This window comes from Bos indicus x Bos taurus, chromosome 3, assembly GCF_003369695.1.
Source record: "Bos indicus x Bos taurus breed Angus x Brahman F1 hybrid chromosome 3, Bos_hybrid_MaternalHap_v2.0, whole genome shotgun sequence".
In the NCBI taxonomy this organism is placed as follows: Eukaryota; Metazoa; Chordata; class Mammalia; order Artiodactyla; family Bovidae; genus Bos; species Bos indicus x Bos taurus.
This window is the reverse complement of record NC_040078.1, coordinates 114,000,470-114,023,960: the sequence shown is the minus strand read 5'-3', so window position 1 is coordinate 114,023,960 and position 23,491 is coordinate 114,000,470. Positions and strand designations below refer to the sequence as shown.

The window sequence follows — 23,491 nt, the reverse complement described above, 5'->3', positions numbered from 1 at the left end:
CATGCACCATATCTTCACCAGCAATGACTTTTATAATTTTGTTTTGTTGACAAGTGAAAAATGGTGTCAGATGGGTATCCTTAAAGGCCTGGGAATAATCTGTTGGAGTGAACATTGTCATGGTCACCTACAATTACTCCTTAGGTAATAGTTCTGTGAATGGGGTAAAACAAAAGTATGTGTTTAATGATTTAGATCAATAACTTCATAGCTTTCCAAAGAGCTCTCAGCCACCATGTAGAAGATCACGCACTCCTGCCAACACGAGTTTTAGTTGATTTTTTGTCTGTCTGTGTTTGTTTAAGTAAAATTTGTATTGAAATATGGCATTGTGTTAGTTTCCTAGGAATGCTATTATTTGCTCCAAGCAGATGTGTGTTCTCTCACAGTTCTGGAGGCCTGGAACAGACTTTGGCAGAGCCATGCTCCCTCCTAAAGCTTTAGGGCAGGGTTCCCCAACCTCCAGGATCCAATGCCTGATGATCTGAGGTGGAGCTGATTTAATATATTAGAAATAAAGTGCATAATAAATCTAATGCACTTGAATCATCCCCAAGCCCTCACTCAACTCCTGCCCAGTCCATGAAAAAATTGTCTTCCACAAAGCCAGAACCTGATGTCAAAAAGCTTGGGGACCGCTGCTCTGGGGGAAGACCTTTCTGCTGTGGAGTAAGACATTTTCCTCTGCTAGGTTCTTCTGACTGGTTTAAGAATTAAATTGACATGAGACAGATTAACAAGAGAAAGCAAACAAAAGTTTAATAATATCTCCATGGGAGAGACCCCGAAAACTGAAACTCACTAACATGGCTGAAGTCCTTCCCTTAAACGCTATCTTCAGCTAAGGATAAGAGAGGAGGTTGGGGAAGTATATGGGGTTTCAAAGAGGAAGAAAGTGATTCTCGTAGAGATAGAAAAGCAAATGTCTGGTAAACACGTGTTTTCTGAGCCTGCAGGGACAACGGACACAGATGGACTCTGATCGCCAGGCCCTGCCAGTGTCCCCACCTCACATGGCCCATATTTTTTGCCAGCATCATTGGTGATAGCTCTCTTCTGCAAAAAGACCCTTTGTCTAAATTCTTTAGGCAGCCAAGGGAAAGGTAAAAATTAAGACTTCCTGAGTCATCCGGTTCTTAAAAATAATCAGCCTAAAATAATCCCCACATCAAAGAGACACCTTTTGGGGTGGCCCACATTGCTCCCTGCCACAGCTCTGCCTCTTTCCAGCTCTGCTGTTGTCATTCCTGGAATTCCCTGGCTTGTGGACACATCACTCCAACTTCTATATCATCACATTACCCTCTCTTCTGTGTGTCTGCATTTTCCCTGTTTTTATAGGGACACTTGTTACTGGATTTAGAGCCCACACTTAATTACTCAACATTCAAAAAACTAAGATCATGGCATCTGGTCCCATCACTTCATGCAAATAGATGGGGAAAAAATGGAAATGGTGACAGGTTTTCTTTTCTTGGGCTCCAAAATCACTGCAGATGGTGACTATAGCCATGAAATTAAGAGACCCTTGCTCCTTGGAAGAAAAGCTATGACCAACCTAGACAGCATATTAAAAAGCAGAAACATTACTTTGCCGACAAAGATCCATCTAGTCAAGGCTATGGTTTTTCCAGTAGTCATGTATGGATGTGAGAGTTGGACTATAAAGAAAGCTGAACATTGAAGAATTGAAGAATTGATGCTTTCAAGCTGTGGTGCTGGAGAAGACTCTTGAGAGTCCCTTGGACAGCAAGGAGATGAAACCAGTCAATCCTAAAAGAAATCAACCCTGAATATTCATTGGAAGAACTCATGCTAAAGCTAAAGCTCCATTCCTTTGGCCACCTGATACAAACAGCTGACTCACTGGAAAAGACTCTGAAGCTGGGAAAGATTGAGGGCAAGAGAAGAAGGGGATGATAGAGGGTAAGATGGTTGGATGGCATCACTGACTCAGTGGATATGAATTTGAGCAAACTTCGGGAGATAGTGAACAACAGGGAAGCCTGGTGTGCAGTCCATGGGTCATAAAGAGTCTGACATGGCTTAGCAACTAAACAACTAATCCAGAAAGATCTCACCTCAAGATCTTTAACTTAAGTAAATCAACAAAGACTCATTTTTCAAATAAAGGTCACATTCATAGCTACCTGGGGTTAGGACTCAGATAAATCTTTTGGAGGATCACCATTTACCCCAGTATAGACATCCAAATATAAAAGTCCACAGACCATAAGTGGATAATTCAATGAACTTTTACACACTGAACACCCCTATGTGACAACCGCCTAGAATGACACCAGAACTGCAGAGACCCCCCGACACCTCCTCTCCGCCAGCCCCTTCCCTCCTCCCCAGAGTCAGTCTCCATTCTGACCTCCGTCACTCCACTGGCTCTGCTCGCATTTGAACTTCATGTAGGTGGAATGCTGTGTGCCCAGCACTGGAGAGAACACCAGGTCTACTGTCTCCGTTTCTTCTGGCAGTACACCTAGAATCTCAAGAGAGCCACCTAACAGGAGAAGAGATAAGCAAAGGAGTTAATAAAATGACCAAACTTACTATAAGTCCACCAAAGTAAGTCGCTTTTTTATTTAGAGATATGTAACTGAGAGACTTCACTTTCACTTTTCACTTTCCTGCATTGGAGGAGGAAATGGCAACCCACTCCAGTGTTCTTGCCTGGAGAATCCCAGGGACAGGGGAGCCTGGTGGGCTGCCGTCTATGGGGTCGCACAGAGTTGGACACGACTGAAGTGACTTAGCAGCAGCAGCAGTAGCAACCAGTTAAATGGAGGAGGAAATGGCAACCCACTCCAGTGTTCCTGCCTGGGAAATCCCATGGACAGATGAGCTTGGTGGGCTACAGTCCATGAAGTCACAAGACTCAAACGTCACTTAGCATGCTTAGGGGAGGGGAACCAGTTAAAAATAAAATGTTTTAAATCCTGTTTCTAATAGCACCCACAAAAAGAAGAGCTAAAGATATCCTTCCTAATAAATATGAGGGGGCAAATAACTAAAAGCAAAAAGTAAGCTGAAAAATAACTTAGTTAAAACTATGTCTAAAAACATAGTTAGTTTTGACATGTATATCTGACACATAGCAGCTATGGGTCAGAATGGAAAATGCTCTATTTGAAAGTGAATAGCCTTCCCAAATGAAGCTGACAGAGTAAGTAAGTAGAAACACTGAAGAAAACTGTCCCCACGAAGAGAAGTGAGGGCATACGGGCTTCCCCGGGTTTGTACGCTATGCCGATCTACACCAAGTGCTTCTGAGCGCCGCAGGCACAAGAAGCAGCTGTGTGTCAATGACCAGAGATCAGCCAGAACCAGGTCTGCATTTAACATATGTTAAATGAGGCATCACTCATGAACAGAAAATGAAAGATTTCTCAATCAAGGATGACCCAGTAATTGACAAGATATTTGAGGAAAATACCTGCTTCTAACTTTACCACACACCAGAATAAACTGTAGATTGATCAGAGCTCAGTTATAAAAAAAAAAAAAAATAGAAAAGAGAGAGGGGGAAAACTCCTTGGCTTCTGTATGGAGAAAGGACTTCTAAGTTTAAAACCAATGGAAGGCAGTAAGAGGGAAATGGTATATTGGCATTCACATAAAAATTTTATGCCAAATATCACAAAAAACATGAAAGTCAAATTATAGGCTGAAAAAAAATTTTTGATGAAGATGACTGAGAAAGAATTTAAATGTCAATAGATAGTTCCAAAGCATCAGTGAGAAAAACTGAAATGTTCTATTAATGAAATAGGCAAAGAAAAAGCTTTAAAAATTCAAGAAAGATGAAATGGAAGAACTTTATAAACAAATGACAATACAGTCAATCTTGCTAAGAATGAAGAAAAGTAAAGTTGAAGAAAAGGACCAATTTTTGCTTTCACTAGCGTTTGTGAAGGTGTGTTAGATAAGCTGTGCGTTTTCACATCTAATGATGGGAGAATAAATTTTTGAATTTATTCAGTCTTTTTGAAAATCAGTTTAGCAGTTTGTGTCAAAAGCTGAAAACATTCTAATATACTTTAAGTGGAAAAAACACAAAGGTTTGAATTGTGTGTGTACGTATATATGTGTGTATATATATGTGTGTGTATATAAATTGGGCTTCCCCAGCGACTCAGCAGTAAAGAATCCATCTGCAGTGCAGGAGACATGGGAGACTCGGGTTCAACCCATGGGTCAGGGAGATCCCCTGGAGGAGGGCATGGCAACCCATTTCAGTAACTCCAGTATTCTTGCCTGGAGAATCCCAAGACAGAGGAGCCTGGCAGAGTACAGTCCATACGGTCATACAGAGTCAGACCCGACTGAAGCCGCAAGTGTGGGCAGGACGATAAAGGATGAATGACAGATACTGTTGGGAAGAGAGAGGCTGGACCATTAAGAACATCTTGAACTTGAACTTGTGCTGTATAGAGGGAGATAGGAGTGATGGGGCACTGGATGGATTTTGTACTTGAACGTCACATAATCAGGTGTGTCTGTGGGGAAGATCAGCAGTGCAGAGAATAAACAGGGGGCAGGGGAGATACTGTACAGAGGGTGATGGATTCAGAAGCTTCTAGAACCTTCCTTCTGGAAGACGATGGAATCCTAAACAAGAACGGTCATAGTTAAGTTGAAATGTTGCAGGGGGGCGGGGGGACTGTTTGGAATGACAGCTCCTCAAAGGACTTTTGTGATTACTCCTGGTTTCCTCCCCTTAGAAAAATAATTGGCTAATAGCAGACAATCAATAAATGTTTGTTGACTGTATAAGTGAATCAGTAAAAAGACACTAGATATTTAGAATATAATACTAGAGAGAACTGGTGAATTTCCAGATGTAAGAAATAATGGTAGAGAACTTTAGGAAAGGTTGAAATCAAACAATAATTCCTCCAAACAATCATGTCAAGAAGCAAATTCATCCAATGTTGCCTTATAGGCTTCCTGAGATATTATTGTATTATAGTAATTTTAGTTATAATTCTACAGACCATCAAAATTTTTTCAAGGGCCACTTAACTGTTTTTCTTCTAAAAGGGAACAGACCCGTTCTGTGGACATAAGCCCTTTGCTAGGATTAACAGAAAAAACATTTTCTCCTTGCCTCATTGTCTTATAATTTAATTTTAGGTTTTATTTTTAATACAGAAATTTTGCATTTTTATATTTTGAAAAGTACAAGATGTCACTCAGAGTTCCCCAGCACAGAACCATTGGTGTCAGTGCCAGTTTCCTAGCTGTGATATTCCGCTACAGTCATGCAAAATGTATCCATGGGAGAAAGTGGGTGAAGAGTCTAGGGGGATCTCTCTGTTCTTTCTTACAACTGCAGGTGAATATTTTATTTTAAAATAAAAAAAAAAGAACTCATCCTTGAAAGGCTCATCTTCCTCTCTGAGGATTTTTCCACAGCAATGCCAAAAGAAAATCTTGGATTTGCGTACAGCCTCTGGAAAATGTGAGTTATCTGTACTTTCTCTGTCGATGAGCCCAGAAGAGAAGACGGTTGCTTGGCTGTTGTATTTGCAGCGTTTCTGTTTTCGGTGGCAATTCCAGAGTAAACACACCTCTTATTTACAGCCCCCAAACTGTGAGAGTGTCACCATGGTTATCCTTCCGCTCTTCTGAGCTTTATCACTTCCACTCCGGATGTGGTTTGTTCTGTATAAGACTTGCCACCATTTCAAAGGAGCAAAAATGAATCATTTCTGAGTGCTCTATGCACTGGCATGGTACCGCGTTGCTTATCTCGAGATGGTTCAGTCCAGACCCCTTGAAGAGGGCTCTGGTTCAATCAACGTGGTCCCCTGATTGCAGTCAACACCTGCAGAGGCACAGCCCTGGCTGTGTGTGTGTTTGTGGTGAGCTGAGGGGTGGGAGACGGCAGAGAGCTGGGGGACAGAGAGAAGCCTCACCCAGGCTTTCCTCTCTCTCACTCTCCTCTTCTTGACTCTCAGGATGTCTCTGGTCTCAAGGCTCTTGTAGCCCCAACCTTTTTCCATCCCCAGGCATTGGATGCAAGGGAGGCACTCTGCACGTGCTGGCTGGCTGGCTCAAGTTTCTTGTTGCCCCATGACCTGTCTTTTGTCTCCATTAGTCACCCATCCATCTTTGGAACCACTGCACAGCCTCCCAGACTGTGCTCCCTAAGTGTCCATTTGGCCCTTGTCCAACTCTGTGGTCAGCCAGAACTATCTCTAAAATATTACTCTCTTGCTTAGTGTCCCTGGGACTCCAGAGCACCTCTGGGTAAATATGAAATATGGTGCACACAGACGTCCCTGACCTGATTATGCTCACCCACCCAGCTCTGCAGGCCACCCTCCAGCTCTGTGTACAAGGCATTGAAGGGTGGCCCCACTTAAAGGGCCCCACAAAGCAACTGTAGGCACCTAGGAGCCCAGGGGTTCCTAACTGGGAGCAGCTGGGTTTGGGGTCCCAGCCAGAGTCCCATGACTTTGAGAGTGTCTGCGCTCTGACTCCACTTCCTCCTAAACTGTCTGGGGCTTATATCTGCTAGACGGCAGTGTGCCTGGCTTCACAGTTGACCTTAGATAGTCAGCATCTTTGTGGGGTTGGCGAGGCAGGTCCCATGTGTGACTGCAGGGCACCAAGAGGCCACCTGCCCCAAAGAGCTTCACCTCCTGACCTACGAGTCCAGAAAGTACCTTGACAAGAGCAAACAGCCACTCTGTGGTCCTAACACAGATTTCTAGCTGTAATACCCACTAATCCTCTTCATGGGTTTTCTGATTCAGTCTGGTTGGGCATTCTCGAACCTCCGCAGCCATCCACAAAGCCTCCCTCTTCCTGTGAGCGGGAAGGGCGGTGCTGGAGCAGGACCGAGAGCAACAGGAGGCTGGAGACTGCATTTGGGGACTTCGCTGGTAGTCCAACAGTTAAGACTCCAAGCTTCCAATGCATGGCGGAGGGATGGGGGGTGGGGCTCGATCCCTGCTCAGGGAACTAAGATCCCATGTGCCTTGGAGTGCAGTCAAAAAGTGAAAAAAAAAAAAAAAAAAGATTGCATCAGGACAAGGACTGAACCAGGATGCTGGATCCCAAACCTGAGCAGATACATGTCTGGTAATATCATGGACACTGCCCAGAATCCATACATACTGGGGTACTGTGCTGTGCTGTGCTTAGTCGCTCAGTTGTGTCTCTTTGCAACCCCATGGACTGTAGCCCACCAGGTTCCTCTGTCCATAGGGATTCTCCAGGCAAGAATACTAGAGTGGGTTGCTGTGTCCTCCTCTAGGGGATCTTCCCAGCCCAGGTCTCCTGTGTTGCAGACAGATTCTTTACCAACTGAGCCACCAGGGAAGCCCAAGAATACTGGAGGGGTAGCCTATCCCTTCTCCAGCTGATCTTCCTGACCCAGGAATTGAACCGGGGTCTCCTGCACCGCAGGCGGATTTTTTACCAGCTGAGCTACCAAGAAGAGCTAAGTAGTACAGTTTGGCGTGTCTAGCTAATTCAGCTTGGACATCAGCCAGTCCAGCTCCTCCCTTTACAACTGAGGAAACTGAGGTTCAGAGAGATTCTGAGGCCTGCCCCTCTTGCAGCTAGAACAGGCAGGAACCTTTGTGAACCAGCCAGGGCCAGCTGGCCTGAATCACAGCTTGATCACTACACCGGGGCAGGCCTGTTCGTAACTGTTCAGGCCTAGGCTTGTTCCTTACAGACTGTAGTATAAGCAGCACCGCCGAGGCGTGTGCAGTGCACAGACCACACAACTGTACAGAGAGGCTGAGAGCCAGAGTCAGGGTGAAGATCGGGAGCGACACGAGGCCTCGTCACTCGGCTGGGTCGGCAGCGAGAATGAAAGCAGGTGGAGTGCAGCCAGCTGACAGCAAGGCCCTTCCCGGAGACAGAGAGCTCCTTGGGCATTTAGTCTTGAGGGGAGCTTTGATGGGTCCAAGATGCTAACCCCTGAGCCCATGCACACTGGGCCGGGGATCCAGGGTCCCAGCCCAGGGGTCAAACCAAGTCAGGAGCGACGTCCAGCAGCCCTTTGCACTAACAGGCCCGGCGCCCAGAAGGAGCACACGGGCAGAGGTCGCGGTGCACACTCGCAGGCGGATGGCAACACCTCTGCCGGTGGTGCCAGCCTGGGGAAAGTCAGAGCCGCTGCGAGGCATTTAAATGTAGACAGTAAGCTCCAAAGGATTAGTGACCCTCAGATTCGCAGGCCTTTTTCAGGTTACAGACATGTGTGGATACCTGTTTTACTTAATCCCTGAGACGCGGGGCTCATGGTCCGCCCCCGCCCCCATGCTCCAAGTGTATTTCGCAAGTTACAGGTAAGGACAGACGAAGAACTTGAACAGAAGAGTCTGGTTCCAGGTGCCCGGCCTGAGCCACAGCGCTCCCTTCTGGCCAGACTGGAAACTTCCGTTCTGGGGCTCGGTTCAGTTCAGTCGCTCAGTCGTGTCCAACTCTTTCCATGGACTGCAGCACGCCAGGCCTCCCTGTCCATCACCAACTCCCAGAGCTTACTCAAACTCACGTCCGTCGAGTCAGTGATGCCATCCAACCATATCATCCTCTGTCGTCCCCTTCTCCTGCCTTCAATCTTTCCCAGCATCAGGGTCTTTTCCAATGAGCCAGCTGTTCACATCAGGTAGTCAAAGTATTGGAGTTTCAGCTTCAGCATCAGTCCTTCCAATGAATATTCAGAACTGATTTCCTTTAGGGCGGGCTGGTTGGATCTCCTTGCCGTCCAAGAGACTCCTGAGAGTCTTCTCCAATACCACAGTTCAAAGTATCAATTCTTCGGTTCCCAGAGGATGAAAGGAGCAGGTCAGGGTGGGCACCTGACTCAGGCCACGTGGGAGAGAAGTGGGGTGAAAGTGAAAGAGACATTCTAACAGGCAGACCCTGACCACAGCGACAGAGCACTAGTGTCTGAACCTCTGGGCACCATTCTGTCCCCAAAGGTGCCAGAGATCTAGTCCTCCCACACAGCTGCTCCGTGGGCATCTCTGTGTGTTTCTTCCGAACAAGTTCTTTTTTGGAAAACTTGCCTTTTTTTGTGTTCACGTGTCTTTCTCCCTGGCCACCAACCCTGGCCAGCTGTTCTATCTTCTGTGTTTCTTCAGCCCTTTATTATCCTACATTCCATACCAGACTCATTTTAGACCGGCTCATGATTTTTCTTTTTTATTAAAAGAGTATATTTATGGAGAATGCAGAGAATGTAGAAAAACACAGAGGCAAAAATAGACATCACCTGCAATCCAGCCCCCACGATATAAATCCCATTATAGTTTATATTGTGTGTGCTTAGTCACTCAGTTATGTCTCACTCTTTGCAACCCCATGGACTGTAGCCCGCCAGGCTCCTCTGTCTATTGGATTCTGCAGGCAAGAACATTGATGTGGGTTGCCATTCCCTTCTCCAGGGGATCTTCACAACCCAGGGATTAAACTGGGGTCTCTTGCATTGCAGGCAGATTCTTACCTTCTGAGCCACCAGGGAAGCCTGATAGATTGCGTTATTTCCTTCTAAATCTTAACTATATAATTAGATTGACACTTTACAAATAATCTTGTAATTTATTTTGTTGCTTAGCAGTAACTGCAGGTGTGTCGAAACGTTTTCCAATACTCTTTTTAATGGCTTTATCACATTCCATCCTGTGACTGGTCCATGATTTATATTGTACTGTGGTGCTGGAGAAGACTCTTGAGAGTCCCTTGGACTGCAAGGAGATCAAATCACTCAATCCTATGGGAAATCAACCCTGAATATTCTTTGGATAGACTGATACTGAAGCTGAAGCTCCAATACTTTGGCCGCCTGATGCGAACAACTGACTCACTGGGAAAAAAAAAATCAACCCTGATGCTGGAAAAGATTGAAGGCAGAAGGAGAAGAGGGCAGAGGATGTGATGGCTGGACAGTGTCACCAATAGAATGAATATGAATTTGGGCAAATTCCGGAAGATGGTAAGGGTCAGGGAAGCCTGGTGTGCTGCAGTCTATGGAGTCTTAACTTGGCGACTGAACAACAAATCTCCCTTGCTGGATATTCTGACTGCTTTGAAGTTTACTTTTGGGGACAATGCTATAGATAATAGCTTGTCAGTGAATTTCTGTCCGTGGGGTAGAATCCCCAAAGTGAAAGCACCAGTCAGAGGGTCCCAGCAGCTTGAAGGCTCCTGACAGTCCCGCCCAGCTGAACCCTCACTTTTGCAGGTGTGACCTCTCTCACTTCTCCTGCTCACCCTGGATCAAGCGGCCGCATGGCCGTGACCTTTCACTTCTGTTTCAACATGCATTTGTCTGATTATCAGTCAAGTTAGCATCTTCACCATGGGGATGGCTAAAATCTCTGAAGGGGACAATGAATGACAGTTCTTTCCCCTGCCTTTGGTCCAGTAATTTCAGAAGTCAGACCAAAGAGGGACGGAGGGCTGAAACATCACCTCTATTCCTAATAAAGATGAAGACGGAGGACGCAGCTTCATGTGAGAGCCAAAATGCCTATGAACTAAAGTAAGAATTCAGTATCATCCTTTCTCTGAATCTTTCCTTTATATCCTTTCTCTGCCTCTGGAGTGGTGCAGGTTGGACAGACCCTCCCTGATGTGGGTACTTCCTCATGAGTCCCAGCTTAGGGGAGCAGAGGAGGGTCACCCTTGCAGGCATCTGGCTCTCGGAAGGGAAATGGAAGTGATGAGTGAGCATCCCTATTTACTTTTCTGAAAGGCCCTCTTCTCTTAGGAGAGGCTCCCCAAGTGACTCAGTGGTAAAGAATCCACCTGCCAATGCAGGAGCCCCAGGAGACTCAGGTTCAATCCCTGGGTTGGGCAGATCCCCTGGAGGAGGAAATGGCAACCCACTCCAGTATTTTTGCCTGGGGAATCCCACGGACAGAAGAGTCATAGAGTTGGACATGACTGAGTGGACTGAGCACATACACACACTCCTCTTAGGAGAAAGTAAAGAAGAAGCTGCAGGGAGATCAGTAAATTTGGGGAAAAGTCCCCCAATTGGGGTGTTTGGAGAGTGGCAATGAGCCCTTTCTCTTTTGCTTTTATCTGCCAATGGTGTTTTCTCCTATTAGTATTTATTTGTCAGCATATTTCCATCTGGGTTGACTTGTACCAGTGTCTTGTCGAGTCCTTTTTTTCTACTTTGTCTTTTCCTCTGAAGTAAAGTGTTTTCGAGCTATGAAAGTTTTACGTTATTTTTTAGCCAGATCTATCATTTCCATCCGAGGAATCGGCCACACCCATCTCTACCACATTTGGGAGAGTCCCCTGGGCCAGACATTCTGCTCAGACCTGTGCATGTATCACCTGAAATCTTCACAGCAGCCCCCGTGGGGAAGAAGCGATTCTCCAAGCCGAGGTTTGCCAGGTGCAGTGAACCGCCAGTAACGCGGGCGTGGTAGGGCCAGGATGATCGGACGCCAGCTGCTGTGTCCATAAAGGCCAGGTCGACCTGGAGTCAGGCGCGGTGGCTCAGGGCTCAGAGCTTTTGGGAAATGAAAATGCTCATTTTCATTAAGGCTCCTAATTCCTATGCCAGGAAGTGAGCCTGTCTTCACGGATAATTTTTGGTAGGGATGATACAGATTCCAGTGTAGGAATGATAAAAGACCAGGGAGAGGCTGTGACTCATTTTAATACTGTGTTTTGAGAAACATCAAAGCTACCGCAGATTTATCTGTCTGCCTGGAAACACAGCTGTTCCCGGAAAGCTTATCCTTTCATACTTGTCTCAGACTTCATACAGTTGGTGGCCCCTTTCTTTCCATTTTTTTTCATTTATATGCATAAATTATATTCATTGAAATTATTCAAAAACTGCAGTAAGGTATCTAAAAATAGTTAATAGCCCACTATCTCCTCTATCAACCTTTTAAAATAATGTTTAAATGATAAATTCTTGAATAATAAATAACTGGAATAATATTACTTAAATAACTAATAATTCAATAATAATGAGTACCACCACTCATGGAACGCTTCTTTTGCACCAGGAATATAGCATCATTCATTTACTCGGCAGAACGAGTAAATGCTACCCTAGCATCCAAGTTAAGGTAAATGCTACCCTTATTCTTGTTTCACAGGCAAAGAAACTGAGGTTCAGAGAGCTTAGTAAGTTACATAGGGTCCCACAGCCAGAGCTGGGCTTCCACATTAATGTTTGGCTCCAGAGGCCATGGTCTTAGCTACTCTACTCTGTCCATCCTCGGCAAAAATGGTGCATATGTTAATGTTCTTTGCTTAGATAAACACGGAGGAACATTATGTAGGTCAGATCACCACCTTGTCTTTCTTTTCCTCTTTTCTTTGTAGCAAAGTCACTTGTTTTCCTTGACAATATACTTGGGTATCATATCAGATGGAAGCAGAGAACCCAGTGAATCTTTTATAGTAGTTGTCTTACAGTCTGTGATTGAATATTCTGTATTTAACCCCTTCACCACTCATAGGCTGTTTCCATTTGTTTTCTCTTGAAATAAATGCTGAAATATGTATCCTTACACACAAAACTTCGTGCTTTTTACATCAAAATAATGTGCTTTTTACATCAAAAGACTAGATGACTAACATTGGAATTGCTGTGTCAACAGCCTTGCATATTTAAAATTTTAACACATCAGTCTCATGTGACCATAAGCTATTTCTACCAGACTTTTAAGGAACAAGTCTTTTTAATTTTAAACAAATTCTGTCAGACAAGAGAAAAGAGGGATTACTTTCAAACTCATTATATGAACTCATAACCTTGATATAATACAATGCCATGACATCACAGAAACGAAATATTTGGTCCTATGTAATTCATGCATATAGATATAAAATATTAGAAAACATAGCCCCAGAGTCTAAATAAAGATGAGGTGACACATTTTGCCAGTTGTGCAAGGATTGTTTGATGATATAAAATTTACTACATTAATCAGTCAGAAGAGAAAAACAATATAATAAGCTCAGTAAATTCAGAAAAAACATGTGATAAAAAGAAATGCCCAACCACAATTTTTTAGAAGTTCAAAATTTGGAAACAGAATTTCCTTGAATGGTAAACTGTACCTATAAGAAAAGTAGGACAAATGTCTTCCTTGATGAAGAATGTTAAAAGCATTTTTTTAATTGAAAAATATGAATCAAGGATGCTCTGTCATGATTTCTATTTAACACTGTGTTCCTAGCCAGTCTGTATAACAAAAATGATAGTAATAAATTGAGATAGTAAAATAACTAATTACAAATAGACTATTCTTAAACCAATGATGAAAACATCTCATCGTCTGAATTAAGGATTATTACTATTCCAAAGCTGTGCACCTGAGATCCAAAGAAAAAGGCAAACAACTAAACTCTCATTTATTTCACAAAAATAGACACAATTCCACTAAGTGAGTATGTAAAAATAGCTTTGCATCTCCCCACATCCTTATCAGAACACTGGCATGGATAGCCTTTCCTTTCTGCAGGGGATCTTCCCAACCCAGGGATTGAACCCGGGTCTCCTGCAATGCAGGCAGATTCTTTACCATCTGAGCCACCAGGGAAGACCTCATCAGCATTGGCTGTTATCAATATTTTCAGATTTTGCAGATCTATGGTTGAGAATTTGGCTGTTGTGTTGTTTTTATTTGTACCATTTGCTCAGATGGTAGAGAATCTACCTGCAGTTTGAAAGACCTGAGTTCAATCCCTGGGTCAGGAAGATCCCCTGGAGAAGGGAATGGCAACCCACTGCAGTATTCATGCCTGGAGAATCCCATGGACGGAGGAGCCTGGCGGGCTACAGTCCATGGGGTCACAAAGAATTGAACACGACTGAGTGACTAACGTTTTCATTTCACTCTCACAGCCAGTGGTGAGGGGACCGTCTTCACACACCTGCTTTTCATCGTGCTGGTTGTTCACCTGCCCTGTGCAACCTGACGTTTGTTCTTCTCCTCCCTGCTCTGGGATTTTGGAAAATCTGCTTCCCAGCTCCTTGCTGACCAGTTTTCTGTTGGATTCAGCCACTGGGAGATGCTGGAAGCAGATCAGGAGGATGGGGGAGGGAAGGTCTCTGCAGCTGACTGTAGAGAAAGACCCAGAGTTGACAGATGCTTTTGCTACTGAGCTGGTGGAAAAGTGGGTGATTCCACATTCCACTGATCCAGGCAGGGGCCTTGGACGTCTCCATCTTTGGTCCAGGCAGCATCTCTGGTGGGTCCAGAATCCACCCATCAGAGTTTCAAACAGCCGTGGAGTAGGAGCAACAGGCGGGCTCCAGCCTCTGACCTCTGGTCTTCACCCCCACCTCCCTTTTCTCATCATTTCCTTCCCCCTTCTTCTTTGCTCTCCCAGCCCTTCCAAAACCTTTGCAGCCACCTTACATTCCCTAAGCTTGAAACATCTAGAATAGTTTCTGACTGCACTCTGCCCAAAACTTTGTGTATATAATTTGCCCCATTTTCAGAGTTGAGTTTATTTTCATTTCTATTCATTAAAGAAAGCATTATTTCTATGTGAGCTATTAACTTATCTGCCATATGTCCTGCAAACGTTTTCTTCTAGACCATGTGTGGTTATTAACCTTGTTTATGATGTCTTTTCCAGAGAGCTGTCCCCTTTGCCTTATGATTTCAAAATCTGGAGGTGTGACTATATGTCCCCAAGCTTATTACAGCTGCATACAGCAGTTTCAGGCTTATCTAATGTCTTTCTGATGCCCACTCAGGTGTTATTCTCTGGATCCTTCTGAATTCTGAGGCCAAATTGGTGTTTCTTGTACCTTGGTCAATAAATATTCTGCCTGCCTCACTTCCAAGTCCACTACTGGTTATAAAAATTACACAAAATGCAAAACTAGAACAAGCAAAGGATGTGAAAATTGAAATTATGACTGAGTCACCAAGAAATAGTATATGGTGGTGGTGGTTTAGTTGCTAAGTCACATCTGGCTCTTTGCAACCTCATGGATTGTAGCCCACCAGGCTCCTCTGTCCTTGGGATTTCCCAGGCAAGAATACTGGAGTGGGTTGCCATTTCCTTGGATTCTTTATGGACTGAGCCACCAGAGAAGCTCAGTGCTACAAAAAATACATAATAATCCATAATAGTCGATCCTTGAGAAAGAACTCCATGATTTCTGGGGCCAATATCCAAACCAAGGAGTGGTGAGAGTGTGGAGGGGGTCAGGCTACGTGTGACGGTTTTGGAGAAAACCCTACTGTGTGCTTTGCTTCTCCGTCCCTCACCAAGAGAGAGGGAGGTGGAGGAGGGCCCGAGCCCTCACCTCAAGCAGAGAGGGGGCTTTCAATCAGACTAACCATAGGCTCTATTTATGAGACCACTGCAGCTGGGGGACCCATGGGACTGTGGACTGGATGGTAAGACACAGGCTGCCTCTCTGCTCTAAGAGTTGCTGCTGCAGTGCACTCAACTTCATTTCTAGGCTGTGGAGAAGCCAAGAATGTGTAGGTATGTCTACGCATGAGAAATGGCCTCACTTGACTGTGAGGGAGAGTCAGCATGAGTCCTGCCTGACAGGGTACACAGAGGGGTGCAAGGACCCCAGCAGCAGGAAGCTGGGACGATACCGGCTTCCTAGATACAAGTGGACATGAACCAGCTCAATGGACATGAACTTGGGGTGAACTCCAAGAGATGGTGAGGGACAGGGGCACCTGGTGTGCTGCAGTCCATGAGGTTGCAAGGATTGGACACGACTTAGCAACTGAACAACAGCAGATACAAGTGACTACCGGCAAGAGAGGAGAGAGAGAGTATTTCCTGCTACATCAGAAAACAAGAACGTCAGAGTCATCAGTGGTCCAGCCCTCCAATGTGAGCTGGTGAGCCCTAAGAGCACTCAGGAGGGAGAAAAATACCTGCCCATCTAGCACCCATAAGATTGCAGCCACTCTCTACAGGGACCCCCAAGGGAGCTCAGGTTGTGAAAAAATGCAGGATACTGACCCAGGATAGCTGGGATGCATGAAAGGAATGATTTCAGTGAGCCCAGACTCTTGCATCTTCTCATACATAGAAAAGCACTAAATTCTTCAACTTGGAATATCTGGATTTCTTTAAACAATAATCTTTTGATGTTAAGACTCCCTGCTCTTTTTTTGTAAAACTTCTATATAACCTGGCTCCTCCACTCACTTCCTCAGAGCAGCTCTCTCAGGGTTACTGAGATGTGATCTCTTGAGCTTGAAGTCCAAAAGCTTCCCACCAAATAAAACATAGCTCTCAACTTTTAGATTGCGACTATTTTTTAAGTCGACAGTAGAGTTGCCCTGGTCAAGGGAACTCAGGAAAAATAGTCAAGAGAGGGCCAACATTAAATGCCCATGAGACAGAGAACAAAGCCAGCCCATGGCAGAACAGAAAACCCACCCAGAGTTCACCCTGCTTACATGAGGGGATATTACCTCTAAGTCAAGTTGATTTGGCTATTCCAGGTGACTGGTTGCTTTAAATTCTGGATTAATGCTATGTTTTGTGACTAAAGGCAGCCACAGGGCTGTCTTCACAGAAGAGTGAGCATGTAACATGCAGGTTTTTATTCACAGGCAAAGGAAAAACTTCCCCCACTAAATGGATATTAAAGGGCAGGGAGAGACAAGAATAAAAGTGTGTTGTAATTACAGCTCCTGTATGTGCTTATTTCAAGCAACACTTATAGGCACAAAAGTCAACAGCTTACTGCTGAGCTCAGAATCTCGGCAGAAAATATTAAGAAGATAATTCTAGGCACAGTAGCAAAAGAAGCAGAATAATTAGGAACAAGATAAATCAGAAAAATGTGCAAGACATGTGAAAACAACCACATATAAATTCTGCTGATGAGTATTCAAAAGAAAAATACGGTACAAAGAGATACAGACAAAACCCATTGTTCTGTTGTTGTTTAGTCACGAAGTCATGCCCAACTCTTTAATGACCCCATGGACTGTAGCCCACCTGTCTCCTCTGTCTCTGGGATTTCCCAGGCAAGAGTACTAGAGTGGGTTGCCATGCCCTCCTCCAGGGGATCTTCCTGACTCAGGGATCAAACCTGCAGCTTCTGCATTGGCAAGTGGATTCTTTACCACTGAGCCACCTGGGAAGAGATCCAGACCAAACCCATCATTATAAAAACTGTTTATTATTCTCATACTCATTTATGTTAGAAATGATCCAATCTGTAGTCCAACAGAATTTTTGAAATGTAATCAAGTAATTCTAGGCTTTAGTTGTAGGAAAAATATATGTAGAATAGCTGGTCATTTCTGAAAAAGAAAAATTATCAAAGAGTAAATCTTTTCATAAATTAACATGAATGAAGTGAAAATTCATTTATTCATTCTGCAAATATTTTGAGCATCACCTGACCTGACCAAAGTGCCGTTTGAGATGTGGGTGCCTCCACATAGAAGCAGGAAACACCTGTGAGAGGCTCTTCAGTCTCTCTGTCTCCCTGCAGGGCAATTGGGAAGACACGTGCTCCTGACCAGGTAGCTGTGTGACCCTAGAGCCAAGGACAGTCTAGACCTCCACCACGTGGGCTCTGAGGAGTGGTCCAGCGAGCAAGGGAGAACTTGCATTCTCTTTCCAGACTTGACCTCCAAGTCATGCATCACTTTGAGTGAAGTCTGTGAATCACACACCCAGCCAGACTCACGGGGGAGATAAGGCTCCCCAGAACTGCAGAGGGGACTGGGTCTAGCAGAGCCCAGTAGGGGCAGATGGTCATGGCTGCCTTTGGGGTGTCTGTCTGTTGCTGGGGTGGGGGAGCTTCCCTGGTGGCTCAGTGGTAAAGAATCCCCCTGCAATGCAGGAGACCTGGGTTTGATCCCTGGTTGAGAAGATCCCCTGGAGAAAGGCATGGCAACCCACTCCAGTATCCTTACCTGGGAAATCCCATGGACAAAGGTGCCTGGCAGGCTACAGTCCAGGGGCTCACAAAGAGTCGGACACAACTGAGTGACTAAGCACACACCCACCCCAATGGCAGGTGTTAACTCCTTGATGACCCTGAGCACGTAGCCCCAGGCTTCCTGGCGCCTAAGGACTCATAATGCTCACCCTTGTGACCCTGCCCTGTTGCTTCACCATCGGTCAGTCAAAGAACCGTGCACCAGCTAGTCACCTACCCCGTGACCCCTGCTCCTCCCCAGCTGTCTTTTAAAAGGCTTTGCAGAAACCCTTAGGGGACTTTGAGGTTTGGGGGGCAGGAGCCTCCCGTCTCTTGCAGGGTCCTGCAGTAAACTCTGCTCCAGACTCAGACGTTTCGGCTTGTTTGGCTTCACTGTGCCTCTGGGCACAGGAACACGTGCTAACAAACTGGGCTGGGACCGGGGAGGGGGAGTGAGGCCCCTGGGGCACCACTTTTAAGAAGGTGCTTACTCTTGGGCTAGGGACTGACTGCCTCCCTAAATCTGGCACCTCGCTCACCCTACCCTAGTTCCAAGGCCAAGGCAGCAGCAAGAAGGAACCTGCATGTTTTGAATGTGAGCCCAGGTCACCTCCTGAGACAGGGCTGCTGAGAGCGCCGCGATTTGTACTGTCCCTGGGTTTGCTGGTCAGTGACCTCGCGGAGGCCTGTGGTCAGCAACCTTCCACTAAGAACCAAGTAAGCAAAATGAGCATTTTATGTCATAAAAAAGATACTCAGCTACATTCTCTGGAGACTTACCCAGGTTGTTAACGTATCAATTGTTGTTCCGTTACTCAGTCGTGTGTGTCCAACTCTTACGACCCCATGACTGCAGCCTGCCAGACTACTCTGTGCATGGAATTCTCCAGGCAAGAATACTGGAGCGAGTTTGACATTCCCTTCTCCAGGGGATCTTCCCGACCCAGGGATTGAACCCTCATCTCAGCAAGTGGACTCTTTACCATCCGAGCCTCTTGAGAAGTCCAGTGTATCTGTTGTTCTTTCCTTTCCATGGCTGAGCAGTGTTTCACTGTGTGGGTGTCTTGGGGTGTTTAATCATCTGCTCTTTGAAGGGCATTTGGGTTGTGTGGTTTCTTGCTATTTTGAATAAAGCTGCTGTGGACACTCATGTGCAGCTGCTGTTGTTCCATCACTAAGTCGTGTCTGACTGCGACCCCATAGACTGCAGCACGCCAGGCCTCCCTGTCCTTCACTGTCTCCCAGAGTTTGCTCAAACTCATGACCACTGAATTGGTGATGCCATCCAACCATCTCACCCTCATGAATATTCAGTTACATTTTCATTTCTCTGGAATCAGTGCCGAAGGGCAAAGGGTTTTAACCCTCGATATAGCAGTTGGGGACAGCAAGATGTTTCCAGTGCTTGGACAACAGAAAAGTGCTTTCTGAGTAAAGGAGGAAAGAGCAGGAAGAACTGAACAGTGCGCGAGCCTCCTTCACGGGAGCTGTGAGCGCAGGTAGAGGTCATGTAAGTATTTCCCCATCTGCATTTCAGTGTCCTCTTCATGCGCACAGGCGAAAATAGAAGCACAAATAGCTGGAGGAAACACAGCCTGTGAAACCTGCACTGTAAGTATTAATTGTAAAACACGAAACTGAGAGCTCTGCAATTACTACATCATTTATAACGGGGCTGTGACAATAGACCAGGAGTGTCTGGTCCCGCCATTCTGTAGTTCGCCTGCAGGTATGAATGTGGGGAGTGATTTAATCGGGGGCCCCTGATAAAGCTGAGTCACAGTGACTATGTAGCACCTGCAAAGCTCTCAAAGAAAAGGGCATCCTCTTAGCATACATATGTTAATTTAAAAGAAATTTAAAGAAAATTTGACTTTTACGTTAATCCAGTACAATGATGATAAAAAGATAGGTATTGGACCTGCATGTGAATCAAAGCTTGGTAGCTAAACAAAAATGTACTTCAAAGACAATGAGCAGATTTCCCTATAAAAAAATCGTATCTATTCACATGGAGCAAAATCTTGAGAAATAGCCTCAGAACATAGAATAAGGGATAAAGAAGTTAAAAGATGATAGATAACAAATGTGAGAGAATTTAATGGAAAAATAAATCCAACCATCTAACAATATTCTCCCAAAAGGGAAAATAATGCAGAAACATTATCTGAACATAGGAAAGAATTTTGAAAAAAGCAACTTTCATACCTACTAAGTGCTCGATCGCTCAATTATGTCCGACTCTTTGTGACCCCATGGACTGTAGCCTGCCAGGCTCCTCCTCTGTCCATGGGATTTTCCAGGCAAGAATACTGGAGTGGGTTACCATTTCCTTCTGCAGGGAAATGGAGACTGCAGTGTAAAAAAAAAATGTGGCCAAACTCTTAGCAAACATAATTAAAATCTGGCCATACCTGACCCTGATCTGAATTACATTTCCCCTGTTTGGCTGAGCTGTGCAGCTCTTGGGATCTTAGTCCCCCACCCCCAGGGACTGAACCCATGCCCTCTGCAGTGAAAGCATGGAGTCCTAAGCACTGGACCGCCAGTGAATCTCCTGAATTACATTTTTAAAACAGTCAGACTCTATAAAAATAATTTTTCCAGAAGATAAAAAATAACTCCAAATGTGTAATGTGTTACCTTCAAAGAATTAAAAACCAGATTGAACACAAACTTCTTTAGAAGTTCAATCTAAGAAAATTAATTTGCTTTGAAAAAAGCAATAAAATGTAGCCCCTAGAAATTTTTTATTTAAAGGATTTGTAATTAATATTTGCAAGCAAGAAGCTGAAGAACATTTTTAATGCATAATTTCCCTTGTAATACAAGATCATAACTCCTTCTAACATAATAATTTATAAATATTCTTGAGATTTCATATACAGAACCATATTTAAGAATGACTAAGTTTTGTTGAAAGAAATTGAGTAGGTGATAAGGATTTAAATTAGTTAAACCTACAAATAATCACAATAATTCTTTTAAATTTGCACATGAATTTGAAATCATAACAAATAATAATAAATGAAACTAATATGAAAACTAATAATGAAAATAATGATGTGATATGGTTTACAATCTCTGATAAAATTGCAGAAGATTGGATGATGTTGGAATAATAAATCAATTGGTAATCTTCATCTCCAATAAAAAGTAAAACACACTTAATTTTTTTTAGCATGAAAATAATTAAACATAGGTTCAAGACTTTTCGAGAAATTGTAGCATAAAAACTAGTAAAAGCTGAACTCAGATTTTAAACCTCCAATTTCTCAAGAAGTGAAAGGAAATAAAAGCCAGTGTTTATAACAAAAGAGAGAAAGAAATGAGAGGGTGAAACAAGAAGATATATAAGATGTAGCAAAATACTATGCCAATAAAAGTGTTTTGGATCTCTTATCAAAAAGCACGGTCTGTATTATATGTTGAAAAATTCATTAACTAGATTTCTACAAGAAATCTATGCAAGAGAAATAGATGATTAAATATAAAATAAATTCTGGGCAAAAACAACAATAACAGCAATTTAAAAATATGTATATAAGTATGGCAAGATTAATATCAGACAATTTTAGGAAATAAACACAAAGCAGGACCCAAAGTCATTTTATTTAGTTAGTTATTATTTTTGGTAGCACTAGATCTTCATTGGTGCAAGAGGGCTTTCTCTCGTTGCGGCAAGAAGGGGCTACCTTCCTTGTAGTTCGTGGGCTTCTCATTGTGGTGGCTTCCCTTGTTTTGGAGAACAAACTCTAGACCCCTGGGCTTCGGTGGAAGTTATAGCATGTGGGCTTTGGTAGCTGTGGCACATGGGCTTAGTTGCTCTGAGACAAGTGGAATCTTCCTGGATCAGGGACCGAGCCCATGTCCTCTGCATTGGCAGGCAGATTCTTATCCACTGCGCCACCAAGGAAGTCCCCAAATCATTTTATATTCAGATAAAATCCATGGCTAAGCTACATCATAAAATATATTTATGTGATTAATAACTTAATGTGGATGGAGAAGGAAGGGACAACCCACTCCAGTATTCTTGCCTGGAGAATCCCATAGGCAGAGGAGCCTGGCAGGCCATGGTCTGTAGGGTCGCAGAGAGTTGGACATGACTGAAGCGACTAAGCATGCAACTTAATGTGAAAATTAAGAAAAATAAAACTGGTAAACTGTCATAACTGAGTGAGTAGAAGACCTCAGCACTACTCTGAATTGCTGTCATCATGCTATGGAAATGAAACAGCATAACTTAACCATAAAAAAGGCGAGGGGAATAATAGATATAGTCTACACCTGGTGCTCTGGATGGCTTCACAAAGGTAACAGTAGTTTTGTAAGCACTGAAGTTTTGAACATGAGATTCAGGCAAAGCACCTTGGGGAAAAAAAAAGTCTGATTCTCCTTAGGCTAATTAACCATACAATTTCTCTGATAGTTGCTCTTTTCTGGGGTTTACCCCCAGAGTCCCTGTTTACTCACCGTTCCTTCATTTCTCAGGCACATGGCACCAACCATGTAGGGATCTTTGATCACACAGAGCAGAGGCCGCTGGGGCCTGGAAGGGCTCTGTATTAAATTTCAGTAGCTGTATTTGTAACCTGTCTAGAGGCATAATTCAATCTCCTCTGCTAATGTAATTACCATCTCTTTAACCCCTTACATAATCAACCACTGTTTACTAGGGCCAATGTATATTTGACCTTGGGGTGACAATGTGTTTCACCCATCAATGTCAAACAGCCCAGCTGGCCTGGGTGTGTTGAAAATAGATTTTGATTTGGGGGGAAGAAACTAGTTTTTAAAATTATACATGAGTAATACATGAATGGGCTTCCCAGGTGTCTCAGTGCATGAAGAATCCACCTGCAATACAGGAGATGCAGGAGACTCAGGTTCAATCCCTGGGTCGGGGAGATCACTTGGAGGAGGGCATGGAACCCACTCCAGTTTTCTTGCCTGGAGAATCCCCATGGAGGGAGGAGCCTGACGGGATACAGTCCATAGGGTTGCAAAAAGTTGGACATAACTGAGCATGCACGCATGCAATACATGCTGCTGCTGCTGCTGCTGCTGCTGCTAAGTCACTTCAATTGTGTCCAACTCTGTGTGACCCCATAGACAGCAGCCCACCAGGCTCCCCCGTCCCTGGGATTCTCCAGGCAAGAACACTGGAGTGGGTTGCCATTTCCTTCTCTGCAATACATGAATACATTCTTATTGTGAAAGAATCAAAGATACATAAATACACTGAAGAGATTGAACTCTGTCATGATCAGAGACTCAACCTGGATGCTGGGGCACAGTGTTAGCCTCTCGGTCGTGTCCAACTCTATGATCCCATGGACTGTAGCCCACCAGGCTCCTCTGTCCATGGAATTGTCCCTGGGATTTTCCAGGTAAGAATACTAGAGTGCATAGCCATTCCCTTCTCCAGGGGATCATCCCGACCCAGGGATTGAACCTGAGTCTCCTGCATTGCAGGCAGAGTCTTTATAGTCAGAGCCTCCAGGGAAGCTGGGGTAACAGTGGTGCCTGAACAGACAGAATCCCTGACCTAGCAGTGCTCCCTGCTCATAAGACAGCCTGCAAGTCTGATTCTTTGAGAAG

The 23,491-nt window shown here is 44.3% G+C and overlaps 1 long non-coding RNA gene across 1 annotated transcript; it reads right to left on the bottom strand.

Moving 5' to 3' along the window:
- Window positions 1–17,118: 17,118 nt before the first annotated feature.
- Window positions 17,119–20,189, bottom strand: LOC113890532. The gene is made up of 2 exons (XR_003510516.1): window positions 20,096–20,189; window positions 17,119–17,261 (listed from the first exon to the last, which is right to left on the bottom strand). It is a non-coding gene; the product is annotated as an uncharacterized LOC113890532 (long non-coding RNA).
- Window positions 20,190–23,491: the final 3,302 nt, after the last annotated feature.